Source organism: Periplaneta americana, chromosome 3, assembly GCF_040183065.1.
Source record: "Periplaneta americana isolate PAMFEO1 chromosome 3, P.americana_PAMFEO1_priV1, whole genome shotgun sequence".
Taxonomy (NCBI): domain Eukaryota; kingdom Metazoa; phylum Arthropoda; class Insecta; order Blattodea; family Blattidae; genus Periplaneta; species Periplaneta americana.
Genome location: NC_091119.1, coordinates 44,143,529 through 44,161,144, shown reverse-complemented (window position 1 = coordinate 44,161,144; position 17,616 = coordinate 44,143,529).

Below are 17,616 nucleotides of genomic sequence, written 5' to 3'. Positions count from 1 at the left end.
AATGTGAGCCTCATTCTTTATGATAGTGTAAATAGTGAAAATAGCGTAGTTTAATATAGGCCCTACATAGTATAAAGGGCTGTCAGACATCGACTACTTTCAAAAGCCGTTTGTCAGAAAGACTGATTTTCGTCCCTACAATATGATATTCCTTCAAATATTACTTTTGTAATTTTATTTTTAATATATACATTTTTCTTCATTATGTTAATCAATCTTTCGATCCAAATTGTCATTTTTAGTAGGTTATTTTACGACGCTTTATCAACATCTTAGGTTATTTAACGTCTGAATGAGATGAAGGTAATAATGCCGCTAAAATGAGTCCGGGGTCCAGCACCGAAAGTTACCCAACATTTGCTCATGTTGGGTTGAAGGAAAATCCCGGGTAAAACCTCAACCAGGTAACTTGACTTGTCCGGGAATCGAACATGTTTCTTCATTCTAAAATAAATAATTGGCTTTATTACCTTCCCTGCAGGTAATAGCGCCAGTATGCGTCATACTTTTATTTACTTATATTGTTGTAACATCTTGTCACAATTGAAAAATACATTCTACAGGAAAGCTACAAATGATCAATATCTAAAACATCAATATTATTGGCCATATTTTTGAATTGATGGTATTAATATCTTCACTTACCCTATACGAAAATTGTACATTTATTGGGAAATATGGGGTTATTTACTTCCGGTTATGTACAAGCGGTGAACTACAGACAGACTATAGACGTCTAGTGGCGACACTGATAACTATAGTTATGACACTATGTCATGTTTCAGAGAAAAAGTAATAATTTGATAGAAACGCATGATAACATTATTTTAATGCCAGTTTCGGAGGTTTATGCTCTTTATTTGCAGTTAATCGATGATTGTGCCGGTTTCATCTCTTGGTGGAAATTGTGTGACTATAGCTGGCTATGTTTGCTCCCTCGAAATATAGCTAATAGGCCTAATCACTCATAGTTTTCTGCACAAGGACAGGTCTTTCACTGCAAATGCTTAGCCTTCGCATATGATTCATATATCTCAATGTTGTCTATCATCTGGTATTTTCTTCTGCCTCGAACTTCTCTCCGTTGATCATCCTTCCAGTGCATTTATTTATTTTATTAGGTTATTTTTACGACGCTGTATCAACATCTCAGGTTATTTAGCGTCTGAATGATATAAAGGTGATAATGCCGGTGAAATGAGTCCGGGGTCCAGCACCGATTGTTGCCCAGCATTTGCTCATATTGGGTTGAGGGAAAACCCCGCATAAAACCTAAACCAGGTAACTTGTCCCGACCGGGATTCGAACCCGGACCACCTGGTTTCGCGGCCAGACGCGCTGACCGTTACTCCACAGGTGTGGACTCATTCCAGTGCATCCTTCAGTAGACATTTTCTTCTTAGTCCCAATGGAATGAAATCTACTAGTATCAGTGCATTAAATGTTACTTAACCTTCGCAACTTAGTTGCTCTAGACTTTCATGGTACTTATCTGGGGTCTTTTTGACTCCAAGAATATTTGTTGTTAATAATTAGGAAATTTTATAGCTTAATGCATTTTTATATCAGTATAAGCAAATTGAAAGTTTTTATTGCGACTACATTTACTCACTATGTTAAAAATTTAATTAATGAATTTAATTAGTACATTTAATTAATTAATTAAATTAGTTTGATTGCAGACTATATTTATTCTGTACCTGTGTTTTTATTTTTTCAATTATCACATTCACATTCACTTTCCGTGAAATGAAACAGAAAAAGTAAATTGTTATTGCATCAAGTGTTAATTATTATGTTTAGACAGTTATGTAATTAATTAATTAATTTACTTTCATCACCAAAGGGCGGAGAAAAAATACCTTGCAATGAAGTTAGGCATACACGAACTTTATTTGTTTTGGCATTGGGTGATAGTGGCCCGAGAATGACATAACCAGAGGACTGGCTGAGGTGCATACTGCATTGTCCAGTGCACTTACTGCAGATGTAAATGCTTCAAAATGGTCTGCATTATTCACTTTAGACAATTTTAATTCACACAGGTACACTTCACAAAATAAACCAACTCCTCCAGTGATCTGATTCTAACTAACAAACAGGTAAGAATATCCGACTCACTGCATTAAGTCACTGTTTACAGAAGCAGAAAAAACACACACATTAACATAGAGGTAACTGTATGACGTAATCTCGAGACTGGATTCTGTTCTTCCCCGATTAAGCACGTGCAAGTGAATCAGTCTCACCTCAAGCGGAAATGAAGCATTCGTATTTGAATTCTTTCGAGATTACAAATTTTTGTTGTAAAATGTTAAAAGACAATGAGAAAAAGTACTAAAAATGTATTTATGGAGAAAATATCAAAAATATTTATTCACATAACTTTTTTTTGTAAAATATATGTTTTTATACAAAATAAAATTTGGAATTTGCGTTTGTCGGACCTCGATATGGATATTAAACTTTGTTTTAGGAATGTACGCAACTTACAAACACCGACTGGTATCGGAACTCTGGTTACATGAAATCTATGTACAGTACGTAATGTTCAGCACCTGTGTTACCTGCGCTGCGATGTATAGTTCAGACGGGCTGCGCTTGTATCCTCGTAAACAGATTATTTTGGTATTTTTTTTTCCCCCGCCCTCTACTCATCACCATGGATAAATATATAATTGGATGCGAAACTGCGGTCAGCACCATCTGGATTTGGGGGTTTGAAATAAGGTGATCAGCGCCCAACGTCGTAGGTGGTAAATATTAGAACTACGCGTTGGGTACATTACCCAGAGTTCTCTATTTATCGGTTCGAGATACTGCTGTACGGGAGAGTCGAAGAGCCGAGATGGCGGACTGAAACTTGCTAATAAGTGAACATAAAGTGATACGTGTGTATAAGCAGTGTATGTTAAACAGTGATGTTTATGGACGTTGTAAAAATAGTGTTGTTAAATGTATTGTAAAGTAGAATGTATCGTATTGTAAGTAGTTCTTGCAGACTTTTCCATTGTGCTGTACAATAAATACCCAAAGAATACAATCCCAATTATCTAACCTTTTGATTTATTTTTTGTCTCTGTCTGCTTATATTTTAATCGGGTAGTGTAAAACACATCGTCTCTTTTATCTTCCTGTTGGCTCCGGTAAGAATTTTCAGTAGAATATGCTGTGAGGAATAAAACTGTAAATGTTTTATTTGAAATTGGGTTAGTTTTGAATATCGATGAGGATGGGAGGGAATACTTTCTGCACAGTTTAACATTTTCGTCACCAGGTGCGCTGTTCAATACATGGAGTAATTACTCTTTTCGCTACTTGGTGCGCTGCTAGATATAATAACGCCCCTCCCAGAAATAGATGGCAGCAAGATCAATTTCTACAACAGCGCCTCTAGTATGTGTTACGGGAAACTCATTAAGTTTCGCATCCTATTATATATTTATCCCTGTCATCACCTTCTTGAGTAGCGGCAATATCTCTGCTATTAGATGTATGAGAAGTACTGTTGTCACGCCAGGAGAAGACGCCTGAAGTACTTAGACGGGGCGGAGGGGAAACAGTCGCGCATGCGCACCGCGCTGTTCACTGCAATATTCCTGTTTCACAAACATCTACTACACGTGTCTATGAGTCTTTGCGACTTAGTGAAAATAATAGTGGGGTTTTTACTGTAGTGTTTTATTAGTTTCAACAAGACAATTGTTTTCAGTATACCGCAAATCTTTGTATTGCTTTAGTTATCCTTTGCTTTTCGTGTTAATAGTATTGATAATAATATAGTTAAAAGAATTTATGTTATTGTATACTGTTATTTAGGTTTATAACAGTTTTTTGTTTATTGTAAAATTGTCGACAAAGAGGAAACAAAGATTGACAATCTATAGCGAAGAAAGGAATATTATTAGAAGTGCAAAATAATTCTGTGATGAAGAAAAAGAACAACAGTGCCTTTGCATTCCTCTTACGAAACCTATAGCAAAGGTAGAAAAGTACTCTAATCTATCCACAAGAACAATACAGCGTATAAGGAATGAAATGAAAGACTGCACAGAAGAAAGTGCGTTGTCGACACCTGAGGGAGAAAATAAAAACGGGAACGTCCAGACTACCGAAACGCAAATGTAAAGGACTTCGACGGGAGATTGACAAAAAGATATAATTGAGAAATTTTATTTGAAAAAGAAAGAGGGCCACCGGCGTAGCTCAGGAGGTAACGCGTTTGCCTGCTGCTCTGCAGTTGCGCTCGGGAGTGGGTTCGATTCCGGCTTGCGCTGACTACCTGGTTGGGTTTTTTCCGAGGTTTTTCCAAGCGGAAGGGGAATGTCAGGTAATCTATGGCGAATCCTTGGTTTCATTTCGCCAAATACTATCTCGCCATCATCAATTCAATCGACATTCAATAGTTATTACAGTGTCGTTAAATAACAAGTAAAAAAAATAGTACCAAGCTGCAACAAACTTCTACCCTTTTACAAGAGAAAATTGATTTGAAATGAAAGACAACATTAAGACGAATACTGAAGAAAGAGGATTTCAGGTGGAAGAAGTGTGCAGCAAAAAAAAAAAAAAAAAAAAAAAGAGGAAAACACTGTAAATTAGAATACGTGAAGATATCTACAGCAAATAAGAAAGCTTAGGAAAGAGGAAAAACCGAATTTGTATCTGGACGAGATGCGGATGGGTAGGCCTATCAATTTAACGTTCCCCAAGTGCTGGCACGATAAAAATGTTACGGGAGTTTTGACTACCGTAAATGTGTCCAGAACACTCATTGTTGTCCATGAGGATGGGGGCGGTGGGGCTAATGGCTTTGTTGAGAGATTCGAATTAATATACACGGCTGGAACATAAACAGACGATTATCATGGACAGATCATACTCCAGCAATTTTGAAAAATATGATAATGATAGTCATAGCGACAACACCGAAGATACAGAATCTTTTATGTCTGACTCCGTTCACTTGTAGCCAAGTAAGTGGACTGAAGTTTTCAGGTCAGAGTGTAGCGTAAAGTTCCCCCGTCCCGCTATCCCCGCGCCAACTCGTAGCGCGAAGACAGTACACGGTGCGTCGTAACTTGATCGCTTCTTGTATGCAGCTAGGTCCCTACTTTACGTATCGCATCTATTGGTAATATGTAATCTTTACAACAACTGCCCAACTTTCTTGAAGAAAATGCACTGGATGAAGTAGGTGATGTGTTTTCAGTTTCCATTGTTTCCATATTATATGGTTCACGTGAGTCATGTTATCTCAGCAAGAAAGGAAAAGAGTTGGAGAGAAGGATCATATGTTCTTGCATGATGAAACGTAGCCTATTTCAACCAAGTTTCAACTCGTCTATGCATTACAACATATTATTACGTGCTTACCATGAATAGTTTGAAATTAGTATTTATACACTATTAAATAAATGTACCTGCTAAACGAAGGAAATAATCTACATTCCTGCTAAGCGGGATGGAAAATTTTCCCGCTAAGATAAACTTCAGAAAAGCTAGATTTAGCTCGAAGAAATCTGAATTGGCAACACTGGATTCGGATCGGACTCGGGTGATGATTATAATCTAATTTCGGGTTTCGGGTCGAGTTCGGTTGTGGTTCAGATCGGACAGTGTCGGATCGGGTCTAAGAACTTCGGTCCGTGCAGATCTCGGATCGGACTCGGGTGATGATTATAATCTAATTTCGGGTTTCGGGTCGAGTTCGGGTGTGGTTCAGCTCGGACAGAGTCGGACCGGGTCTAAGAACATCGGTCCGTGCAGATCTCGGATCGGACTCGGGTGATGATTATAATCTAATTTCGGGTTTCGGGTCGAGTTCGGGTGTAGTTCAGATCGGACAGAGTCGGACCGGGTCTAAGAACTTCGGTCCGTGCAGATCTCGGATCGGACTCGGGTGATGATTATAATCTAATTTCGGGTTTCGGGTCGAGTTCGGGTGTGGTTCAGCTCGGACAGAGTCGGACCGGGTCTAAGAACTTCGGTCCGTGCAGATCTCGGATCGGACTCGGGTGATGATTATAATCTAATTTCGGGTTTCGGGTCGAGTTCGGGTGTGGTTCAGCTCGGACAGAGTCGGACCGGGTCTAAGAACTTCGGTCCGTGCAGATCTCGGATCGGACTCGGGTGATGATTGTAATCTAATTTCGGGTTTCGGGTCGAGTTCGGGTGTGGTTCAGCTCGGACAGAGTCGGACCGGGTCTAAGAACTTCGGTCCGTGCAGATCTCGGATCGGGACTCGGTTGATGATTATAATCTAATTTCGGGTTTCGGGTCGAGTTCGGGTGTGGTTCAGCTCGGACAGAGTCGGACCGGGTCTAAGAACTTCGGTCCGTGCAGATCTCGGATCGGACTCGGTTGATGATTATAATCTAATTTCGGGTTTCGGGTCGAGTTCGGGTGTGGTTCAGCTCGGACAGAGTCGGACCGGGTCTAAGAACTTCGGTCCGTGCAGATCTCGGATCGGACTCGGTTGATGATTATAATCTAATTTCGGGTTTCGGGTCGAGTTCGAGTGTGGTTCAGATCGGACAGAGTCGGACCGGGTCTAAGAACTTCGGTCCGTGCAGATCTCGGATCGGACTCGGGTGATGATTATAATCTAATTTCGGGTTTCGGGTCGAATTCGGGTGTGGTTCAGATCGGACAGAGTCAGACCGGATCTAAGAACTTCGGTCCGTGCAGATCTCGGATCGGACTCGGGTGATGATTATAATCTAATTTCGGGTTTCGGGTCGAATTCGGGTGTAGTTCAGATCGGACAGAGTCGGACCGGGTCTAAGAACTTCGGTCCGTGCAGATCTCGGATCGGACTCGGGTGATGATTATAATCTAATTTCGGGTTTCGGGTCGAGTTTGGGTGTAGTTCAGATCGGACAGAGTCGGACCGGGTCTAAGAATCTCGGCCCGTGCAGGTCTCTAATGGACAGTTGTATTTGAGGATCGACATATTGAGTGATTAGTTGAATTAATAAGTAAATGAAAATGATAGTAAATAGGTTTATGAATAAATGTAACCCTTATTGTTCATTTCTTCTGTTGCTGTTAAGCAGGGGCGATTTCTGAGGGCATGCTATGCTTGCTGCGCAAACCCAATATTTTCGTAGCATGTGTGTTTCCCAAAATGGGATTACGTACATTAAAATTTATTTTGATTTTTGGAATATTGTATAGGCGTAATACCATCCCCAGGTTGCATACCGCAAGCATCGCAACGCTTGCTCGTTTCTCGGAGCTACAGGAAAGACGTAGAAACAGCGAGAATATGATGCTCGCGCAAGTGCCTTCCTCCTTGGTCCGTCCTAGGCGCACATGCTTCTGTTATGTGTTGTTTGAAGCTCTGATCCGAGAGCTACACCAACGACTATTTAACGTTACACAGAGCAGTATTGACAGCGGGAATGTGCTGTGATTTGCGAGTGCAAAGTAATTGTATGAGCGGAATGCATGTGTTAGCTGCTGCACGTATTATTAATTCTTAAACATTAATTTGAAGTATTGCAATGAGTTCGGAATTGTGTGTTATTGAAACCTTATTATTAAATCCATTTTCCCGAAGGACTATTCAAGAGAAGACACATTGTAGAGAATATGTGCGCTCGTTCAGTGCAGCTCAATACATCAATATGTATTGGTTGGCAGGGTCGAAAAAACTAAATAAACTGTTTTGTTGGCCATGTTTGTTATATTATATCGAACTTCTACATCTGATAAGCGAATATGATCCATGACTTATAATGATTTCATAATTATAAAATAAATTATTTGTGGGTCTGATTATTTTTTTTAATTATGAATTATTATATCCTCCCATCTTCCCCTATGAATAAAAGAGCAAGCCTAACTTTCTTGACTAGCATTCGCCCCTGCTGTTAAGTGATGTCATTAATCTCTGAAAAGTAGTACGGTCCTGTAATGCAAGTATCTTGCTTCAGATTTACTCAGTAGAGTTGACTTTTCTTATCGTATACGGATGTCTAACTTGTTTGAAGCTAATCTGTTCACCAGGTTATTAACGAGACGTGTCGGGGAAATAATAACAAGAACTTGCACCGAGTGTTGCAGGATATATCCCTCAGGCGTTGTTGATTGTTTTCGCATTAAACAGGCAGATACATACCTATTCGTAAACACCATGGCCTCATTGCACGCTTCTGTAAACATTGCAGTTAGTTAGTTGCTTATATAGCGATCTTTGTCCACTACCGAGACCATCCGGATCCTGAAAGTTTATATACTGATTTACATACTATATAGAGTGTTTTACATTTGCTTAGCGGGAATTATCCTAAGCCCATATTTATTTTACAACTTAGAACTTAAACTTCTGTGACGTCGGTATAAGGATGGGAGATAATAGGAGGAAGAAGAATAAAGTGCGTGAGATTTGCTGATAATATGGCGTTAGCAGAAGAGAAAATGATACTAAGGGATATACAACTGGAGCTACATGATAGCTGTGAACAGTATGGAATGAAGATAAATGCAATCAAGATTTAGACTATGATCACAGGAAGAAAAGTAAAGAAGGTAAACCTGCGAATTCTGAATGAGGCAGTAGAGCAAGTAAACAGCTTCAAATACGTAGGGTAAACTATAAGAAGTAACATGAGCTGCTGCCAGGAAGTCAAAAGGAGGATGATAAAGATAAAGATAAAGATAGCCTAGTGTGTCCCATGAAGGGCAAAGGCCTCCTTAAAATAAGGGAAAGCTCTATTTGACTAACGTGATGAGCTAGTTCACATTAGGCGTGATATTTAAGTCTAAGAACTTGAATTCCTTTAACAATGGTTCTCTCACTGCCTTTCACAACTTCCTGTCTATACACAAATGTCCCTCGAGTAGTTTCCACTTTCTTCTGTCTCTTGCCTCTCTGGACCATTGTTGACCTGCCTGTTCTCTGAAGAAGTCTGCCCTTCTGCGCCGAGGTCTGCCCCGAAATCTCCTTCCTTGCGGGGGTCCCACATGGTTGCTCGGTATGCCCATCTGTCGCCTGGTAGCCTGGCCACGTGTTCACCCCATTTCCATTTGGATGTAATGGCTAGCAATGGCAAAGGAAGCTTTTAATAGAAAAATGATCATCTTCTGCGAAAAAGTAAGGAAGAGACTAGTGAAGTGCTTTATGTGGAGTGTAGCATGTTATGGGCCAAAAACATGCACATTACGACGAAGTGAAGAGAAACGACTAGCAGCATTTGAAATGTGGATATGGAGAAGAACGGAGCGTGTGAAGTGGACAGACAGAATAAGAAACGAAGCTATATGTTCGAAAGAGTGGGCGAAGAAAGAATAATCTGGAACTGATCAGGAAGAGGAAGAGGAATTGACTGGTACACTGGCTGAGAAGAGACTGCCTACTGAAGGATGCACTGGAAGGAATGGTGAACGGGAGAAGAATTCGGGGCAGAAGAAAATATCAGATGATAGACGACATTAAGACAGTAGATAGATAGATGAATTTATTGAGCAATATCGTACATACCGATGTAATATATTATCAGAATTTTCTCTTAAATGCAATGCACGGGTCTTCTGACCGTACGTGCTGTGTAAAGCAAGTTCTACTTTGTAGGTTTCACTCCCCCCCCCCCACCTATGATTAGATCCAACCACTCTCCAAAAGAACACACAGATTAAAATGAAATTGGCACAAACAAAACACATTCTATAATACATCCTAACCTAAAACAGGCATAAAAGTGTATCATTGAGTAGTTACAATTATCCCTTCGTCAGTTCGCATCACAAACTTCAACAGCTGAAGTTGTAATCTGTCTCGCCTTCAAGAGGAACAATCCAATCTTTTGTTCCCATTCTCTATTCCCCATGAGGTCAAGACATGCAAACGAACTCCTATTCTGATTTAGCATCGAGGGTGGTAGATATTTTCTCCGAGTATGTTCCAATTTCACACACTGCAATAAAATATGTCTCCAGGAGTCCTTTCCCCCACACAAAGGACAAAGACGCTCTCCTTCGTTGACAATTTTATTACCCTTCCATGCCCTCAATCTTAGCCACGCTAAACCTGCTCTACTGTCTTTGTCACACCTCCCCCAGTTAAGCATGAGATCTGATTGTAAATGGCATTAAGATAAAGGCTATGGATCATATGAGGAGACAAAGAGGAACGCAGAAAATAGGAAAGATTGGAGAATACTAGGTTTGCAGTGAAAGACCTGCCCTTGGGCAGAACACTGAATGAATGAATGAATGAATGAATGAATGAATGAATGAATGAATGAATGAATGAATGAATGAATGAATGAATGAATAAATAAATAAATAAATAAATAAATTAATTAATTAATCAATTAATACGCAAACTTAGTTTCTTACTAAAAAAAATTGTACATTACGTTGTATTTAACGACGCTCGCAACTGTCGGAGGGTTGGAGGGGAATTTTTGGTTGTTCTGCGCGGACTCCTTCGAACCAGGGAGTTCTAGCTGAATCGTTAGGTACCAGCAAACAGTGAACCACAATATTTGTAGGAATGAAGTCCTGAGGACTTCAACAATCAATCCCATAATAAGGATGTCGGCACAAGTCATCGGGCACTTCTCAGAAAGAAGAAATAAAAAGAGTTAGTCAACGATATTTTGGTAACCGAGGTTACTCTGTTAATTTTTCTTTGACTAATAATGGCTACTCGGAAGTATTCTTCTTCAAGAGGATTTGCAATCCAGAATATTTTTATCCAGGTTTTAATAAGTACCTACTACTCGAAAGATAATTTTTAGCCCTTACAAGAATACAGTAAATTATTTTCTCACTCTCTTCTTTTTTTTTTAAATACGCTTATTTTACGACGCTTTATCAACTGCGATAGTTATGTAGCGTCAGAGTGATATCAACGAGATAATGCCAGCAAAATGAGTACAGCGTCCAACACTGGAAGTTACCCAGCTTTTGCTTTTAATGGATAGAGGGAAAATCCCGGAAAACCTCAACAAGGTATTTGCCCTAACCAGGATTTGAACCCGGGCCGCTCTTTTCACTGTCAAACATGCTAAACCATGCTCCTCAGCTGTGAGAGGTTTAGTTTTTTTTCATACAGCAAATTACGCATTTGTCAATTCATGACATACATCCGTAATCGTGTGTGTGTGGGTTTGTGTGTGTGTTTCTTTTTAAATCACTGATTCAATTTTGTGTTAAACTTTAAAATCTCCATGAAATTGTTTTGATGTGCCAACTTTATTTGCAGAAATATAACTGATATTTATTTATTTATTTATTTATTTATTTATTTATTTATTTATTTATTTATTTATTTATTTATCTGTCTATTTATTTAATCTGACAGGATTAAGCCATAAGGCCTTCTCTTCCAGCCTACCAGATAACACATATAAATACAAAAAAGAAATACTAACACTGAAAATAATACAAATTAAATTAAAGCCCTATAGAGGGTCAACAGAGTCAAAAGAACACTACAGAGCGCTCATCGAGCTAATACAAGAAAAAAGAAAGAAAACAGAGATAGCAATGATGATAGTGATAACTGATGATGATAATAATAATAATAATAATAATAATAATAATAATAATATAATAATAATAATAATAATAATAGTAATAATAATAATAATAATAATAATAAATACATTAGCCTACATATTAATTGTCAATTTTACAACAGCATAGTTACAGTATTTACTATATGTCATGGGTTAAGCCGAAGTTGCGCAATCTGACAGGTATTCAACAAGCAATTCCATGAAATAGAATGCGATTTTTTAATTTAAATTTGAATTTTGATATTGTCCGACAGTCTCTGACATGGTCAGGGAGAGAATTCTAGAGGCGTGGAATCGATATGCTGAAAGATGATGAGTAGAAGGATGTTCTGTGCAGAGGAATAGAGAGAAGGTACAGGTTCCGGGTTCGAGGTAGTGAAAGGTAAACAAAACGAGATGCTGGGTAAGAGGGTGTGGAGGTGTGGATGATTTTAAATAGTAATAAGAGGGAATTAAAGAATCGTCTTTCTTTAAGTGGATTCCAAGACAATTCTAGTGACGGTGTTACATGATCGAATTTTCTAATGTTACAAACAAAACGAACGCAGATATTGTGAACACGCTGTAGTCTATGGGCAAGATTAGTATTTAAATTCGTGAATAGAGAATCGCAATAATCGAAGTGAGGCATCACTAAAGTTTGGATTAGCTTCTTTTTAAGACTGAGAGGTAAAACGTTGGTTGTCTGAGGGAATGAATTATGGAAAAAGTTTTCTTTCATATGTGGGTCACTTAACTTTGAAAATTTAAATTTTAATCTAAATATACTCATAAATTTTTTACTGTCTTACTTATGCAAGTTTGAAGCCAATCACAGTTGTATAACTTGAATGGAATTTCTCACCTATTACACTCTGACAGAGTATGATAAAATAAAAAAATGTATATTTAACTTCATTGCCTTTCGCAATAACAAGAAAATTAGCGAAGTTAGCAACATCTGTGCTTTCGTCAAAGCGAATGTAAGGAATTTACTATTTTAATTCTGTCTGTTGCTGTTACATAAATATCATCAGACATCCTGAGTTCGATCTATTGTTTTAGCCTATTGTTTTAAAGGGAATGGTGTATATTTTCTGCACATCTTCCTCAAGCGAACACAGAAAGGTATCTTTTTACAAGGATAAATTAATTTCTCAGTTCTAATATGAGTTTTACTTCATCTGGCAACATGACAACGAACAAGATTTGAGCGATAGCCGTATTTTTGTTTCTTTGTTAGCTGACGAAAAGTATGATATCATATTCTGATGTTCCATTAGCCAATGAAAAAATTGCGTTCCTTGTTTCTATATTTGGTATTTTTAGTTTGTAAATGCCGCAAGGGTAAAGTAGTTTCATGTTACGAACAAACAATACTTCCCAAAACACTGCACATTGGGGAATAGGAGTCCTCATTTCTTATACGAAAACACATCAGAGACATCACATGCCATCTCTTTTTACGTACCTGTTCGAAGAATTAAAGACTCTGCTTTTTCACTGTCTTGCACTACAGTGTTAAGATAGATGCTGAAAAGTTGTTGTGATTGAACATTTTGAATGTTGTTTTTTTCCTTTTCTACTACACTTTCTATCGGAAGTTTAAAGACACACCTTCGAAAGAGATGTTTCATTCCTTTTCTTATACTTATGTGAAATCCCCTGCTGTTTATAAAGGTACCAAATGCCTGTGAAAAATGAAGTTTTTAACTGCAAATCCAATCTCTGTATCTTTCAAACTGCGGATTATGTAAGAATTTTTCTCTTATGAAAACTTACTGGAAATTTCGACCCTCACAAGTATTAACATTTTAACTCACTTTCTTCCATTTTTCAGGAGAAGCAAATGCAGTTTTAAAATGATCGTGTAAATCAGTGTATGCAGATAGTAACAATAACATTTTTACATAAGATTGGGAAGGTTTAGAGCTACAATGATATACTGGAAGAAAAAGAAACAATTTAAGACCATATTAACTAGCATAACTCAAAACCTTAAAAAATTGAGTTACAGTGTTAGTATTTGGGAGGGTCGATTTACATTTTTTGCAGAAAAAACCAATTACTCCAGAATGGATGTATTTAGATCAATGAATTTTGGGACATTGAATGTCAGCAAAAAGTAAAATTGTGAGAGTTGATATGATACTTTTTAGCTATCGACAAAATAGGACATTATGCAACGAGCCTATAATGATAGTAATTAAGACGCGAGTATGTTTGTTTTTGAAACTCGCTTGCGCTCGTTTCATAATTTTCATACGAGCGTCTTAATTGCCATTATAGGCAAGTTTCATACGACTTTTTATGCTCGACCATATTTCTAACTTGAAATTATTCAGAAGTATTAATTTTATTCGCATCTGACGCAAGAGCGGAAGTGACCTTGTGCATAGCTCGTAAATTGTGAGATGTGCGCAGACGCGAAAGTATTGATTTTTTCCGAGGAACAATAATGTCACTGACCTTGAAATAATCTAGAGAATAACATGAACTAATTTTGATATAACTTGGAAATTGATTTAGAATTGAAAAACGAGATGACAAATTGAATTTATTTGAATATTATTTACAATTAACGCTAATTATTATAGTAACAGACATAACCTTCTGCGACAGTATTGGATTTCCAGCATCCGTGACGTTTCCCTCATTGTCTTTCGATTGCATATCCGAGAATAATCGAAAACCTGAACTTTAATGAATAGGTGTACTTTAATGACATGCATTAAAGGACTGCTACCAGGTGTATAATTACTACATTTCGGCATGGTCGAGTATAAAGATACAAAAGACACTGCGCAATTAACCCTTTTTCTACGGGGTGTGGATTCTGAACTCAGCATATTTGGAGATTTTTTTTTTTTTGAGTTTATATATTTGAGAAGCAATACAAGGGGAAATGATATTTTCGAAGCTGTCTTTGAAGTTGTGACAAAATATGAATTATCCTGGGAAAAGTTGATTTGTATAGCCACAGATGGCGCCCCAGCAATGATAGGGAATTATAATGGCTTCGTAGCTATATTACGACGATTTCTAAAATCCATTAATGAATCATCAGATGAATTAGTTGCAGTTCACTGCATAATGCATAGAGAGGCATTATGTGCTAAAGCACGATGTCTTGATAGTGTCATGCAGATAGTCGTAAAAACCGTAACTATAAGTATTAGTTTTACGTTATGTAATAAAATAGTAGTATTTTTATGTTCTGTAATGAAAGAGTATTATTTTGGCTACATTTAATTAAATATAACATATTTATGTGTAGTTGTGCAGTACCTTATTGATTTGAATAATAATAGATCGAAATAGTTATAATCCGATCGCGTTCCGCCATTGGTGACGTCTTGTGTACAAAGTGAAGTTCAAAGAAGGAAGTAAGCGTATCGCTGCTGTTGGAAAGTGGTGTGGGTTAATAAAACAAAAAGCGAGTTACTCTTCTTTAGTTACTCTTCTTTTCCCCATGCCTGCCCTAAACGATCCTAAGCTGGGAACCACTGGTTTAGGGGATTACATCGCTAGACAATCAACGTATTCCGAATCTCACCGGACCGGTGGACAACAATGACGTCACGCTGCAGCGAAATAGGAACAAAACTGCTGGAAGGATCGATGGTTGTCATGGCAATTGCATAAGTTGTTGTCTGTGCTACGCTAGCAAAATTTTGCGAAATTTCCGTACTGCCATCTCGTTCAACGAAAAGAGAGCATAAACAATTTATTTCTTTAACCGGTAGTAATAACTGGTCCGTTGACATGTTCGCTCATAAGCTATTAACATAATTGTTTTTACGTTGTAATCATTACAAACAATACAGCAGAACACACCGCCATGACACAACAGTGCACTATGTCATTCGTCTGCTAATTCCCTCCCTATACAAGAGCCAATCAGATTCACTGATGGCGGCTGATGGAGACTGCCACCACCTCTGCACCTGTGCGACACTGGTGGAACATCAGTGACGCCGTCTGTGAAATTCGGAACACAGTGATGCCATCAGATTGCTCAGCGCTGAGATTCGGAATACGCTCAATGCGAACAAGCATAAATTATTTTTACTAGCCTTCCGTAGGCCTACTTACGGTTTTCGTATTGAGTTGCAATCTATGCAGGGCGATTCAAAAAACTACCGTATGTCAATATACTGCGCTGGGAAGAGAGAACTGATGATTTGCAACAAGAAATGCAAATATTGCTTTTCCGTATTTTACATCTACTCCGTTACGTAAACAAACTGAGGCTTCGTTCAATTACAATGAAATCGGCTCCAAGTGAACAAATATCAGGAGTTTGCTCTGTTTACTATGATTAGTTTCCTTCATCAATTGGATCTTGTTTGCGAGAGTTAAGTTACTAGAGTTAGAGTTATAATTATTATTTAATCAATAACAGCAGTAATAAAAATGTATAGTTTCAAACGGTACCTGTTAGGACCAGTCTTCTCCCCTGCTAGAACAGACTTAACTAGAAGATCAAATAATTGAATTAGCATGAAATATTGCTACAGCAGTTTAATCATCCCATATTAAATCTTCAATATTCCTGAAGAATGTGCGCTCACTATGATTACTAGTAATAGGAATTCCATTTCAATAAGTTGCAATTTTATTCTGACAACGGTTGCGTGATCATAGAAAATGTGCTAGATATCTGTGCTGGCAAGGGAACTGTAAGTGAGCTCAGATATCGAAGCCAGCCTTGAAATTTTGCTCACAAAAAGGACGTCTTCTAACACAATGCCACAGCAAAAATCAGCCTTAAGTTTCAACTGCAAGGTCCCGAGATCGAAGCTGCAATGTAGCCTTATAAAGAAGCTATACAGGGACATCATTTTATTTTTACTTAAATTTTTATTGTACCTGAGTTTTTGAATGTACTTCACATCCACCCCCTCTACTAGTAAACTTCCAATCGTCCACACAGAACCATGGCCGCGTGTGCAGTCAAAGTCGCCTTACGGTCATAGTACTCAGTGAATATAGTACGTTCCAGAAATATGTTCGCGTTTTCCAATGACGAAAGAGCTTTGAATATTGAATCATATTTTCGCACAGGTTTTGTTGTCCGCTTGCCTACGTCACATTCCGGTTTCCCCCACCCACTTCAGCTCGCCCATCTGTAAAGGCTAGTGGCTGGGCTGCCTTAGCTCTTTTGTGAAAATATTAATTTCTGTTAGGAATTGGACATCTACGTAATATTATACCACTGTTTAAAGTAACTTAAATAAAAGGACCTGGTTAAGTAATTAAATTTCACGTCATTTCCCTCCTTTCTACGAACCTGTGACAAAATCACTTGGACGGATAGTAGATAGCATGTCTGAGTAATTTTATCTTTTCGGATCGGGCAGAAGTGAAGATTGAATTTACAGTACGTAAGGAACTCTTATAGAATAGGTATAGAATTATTTCAACGTGAGTTACTAGTACGAAGGACGAAACTGGTAATTGGAATTAGATACAGTAGTCTATAGTGCGATAATATGCACAAAAGAACTGAAGTCTGTATCGAAATGAACGGCCACCATTTTTTAAATGTTCAATTTAACTTCATTTTCTAAATTGTACGCTAATGTGGTGAAGACAGTATAATATACTGTACACTGCATAATGAATACGTCAGGATGGATACCTCAGTTCATGAGTAAAAACACTTATTGTTAATACAGTACTGTATTTTGATTAAACAAAAATCTAATGAAAATGATCAAACTCAAAATCGCGATATTTCCTAGTTTACGTAAATGGATGAACTACTTTTCTTCCCTCCTTACCTAGTAAAGTGATCTGTTTGTATTTTACACCAGTATCATTGAACTCTAGTCGTGGAAGGAGGTAACATACGATGTTTCCGGTTCTCAACCGTTAATCCAAAGGTATAACCAGGTTAATATTAGAAATGTTAGTAAAAATAAAATGATGTCCCTGTATAACAGCAATTGAACATCCCTCATCAGCAGTGGCGTTAAGTGGCGGGGCGTGCTATGATAGTGCCGAACGGCCGTACAGGGGCGCACAAATCCAGCGTTAAACTCCATGCTTTTCCCTCTAGTGCTTTAATAGGTATTGTCACCTCCATATCGGGAACTTGCAA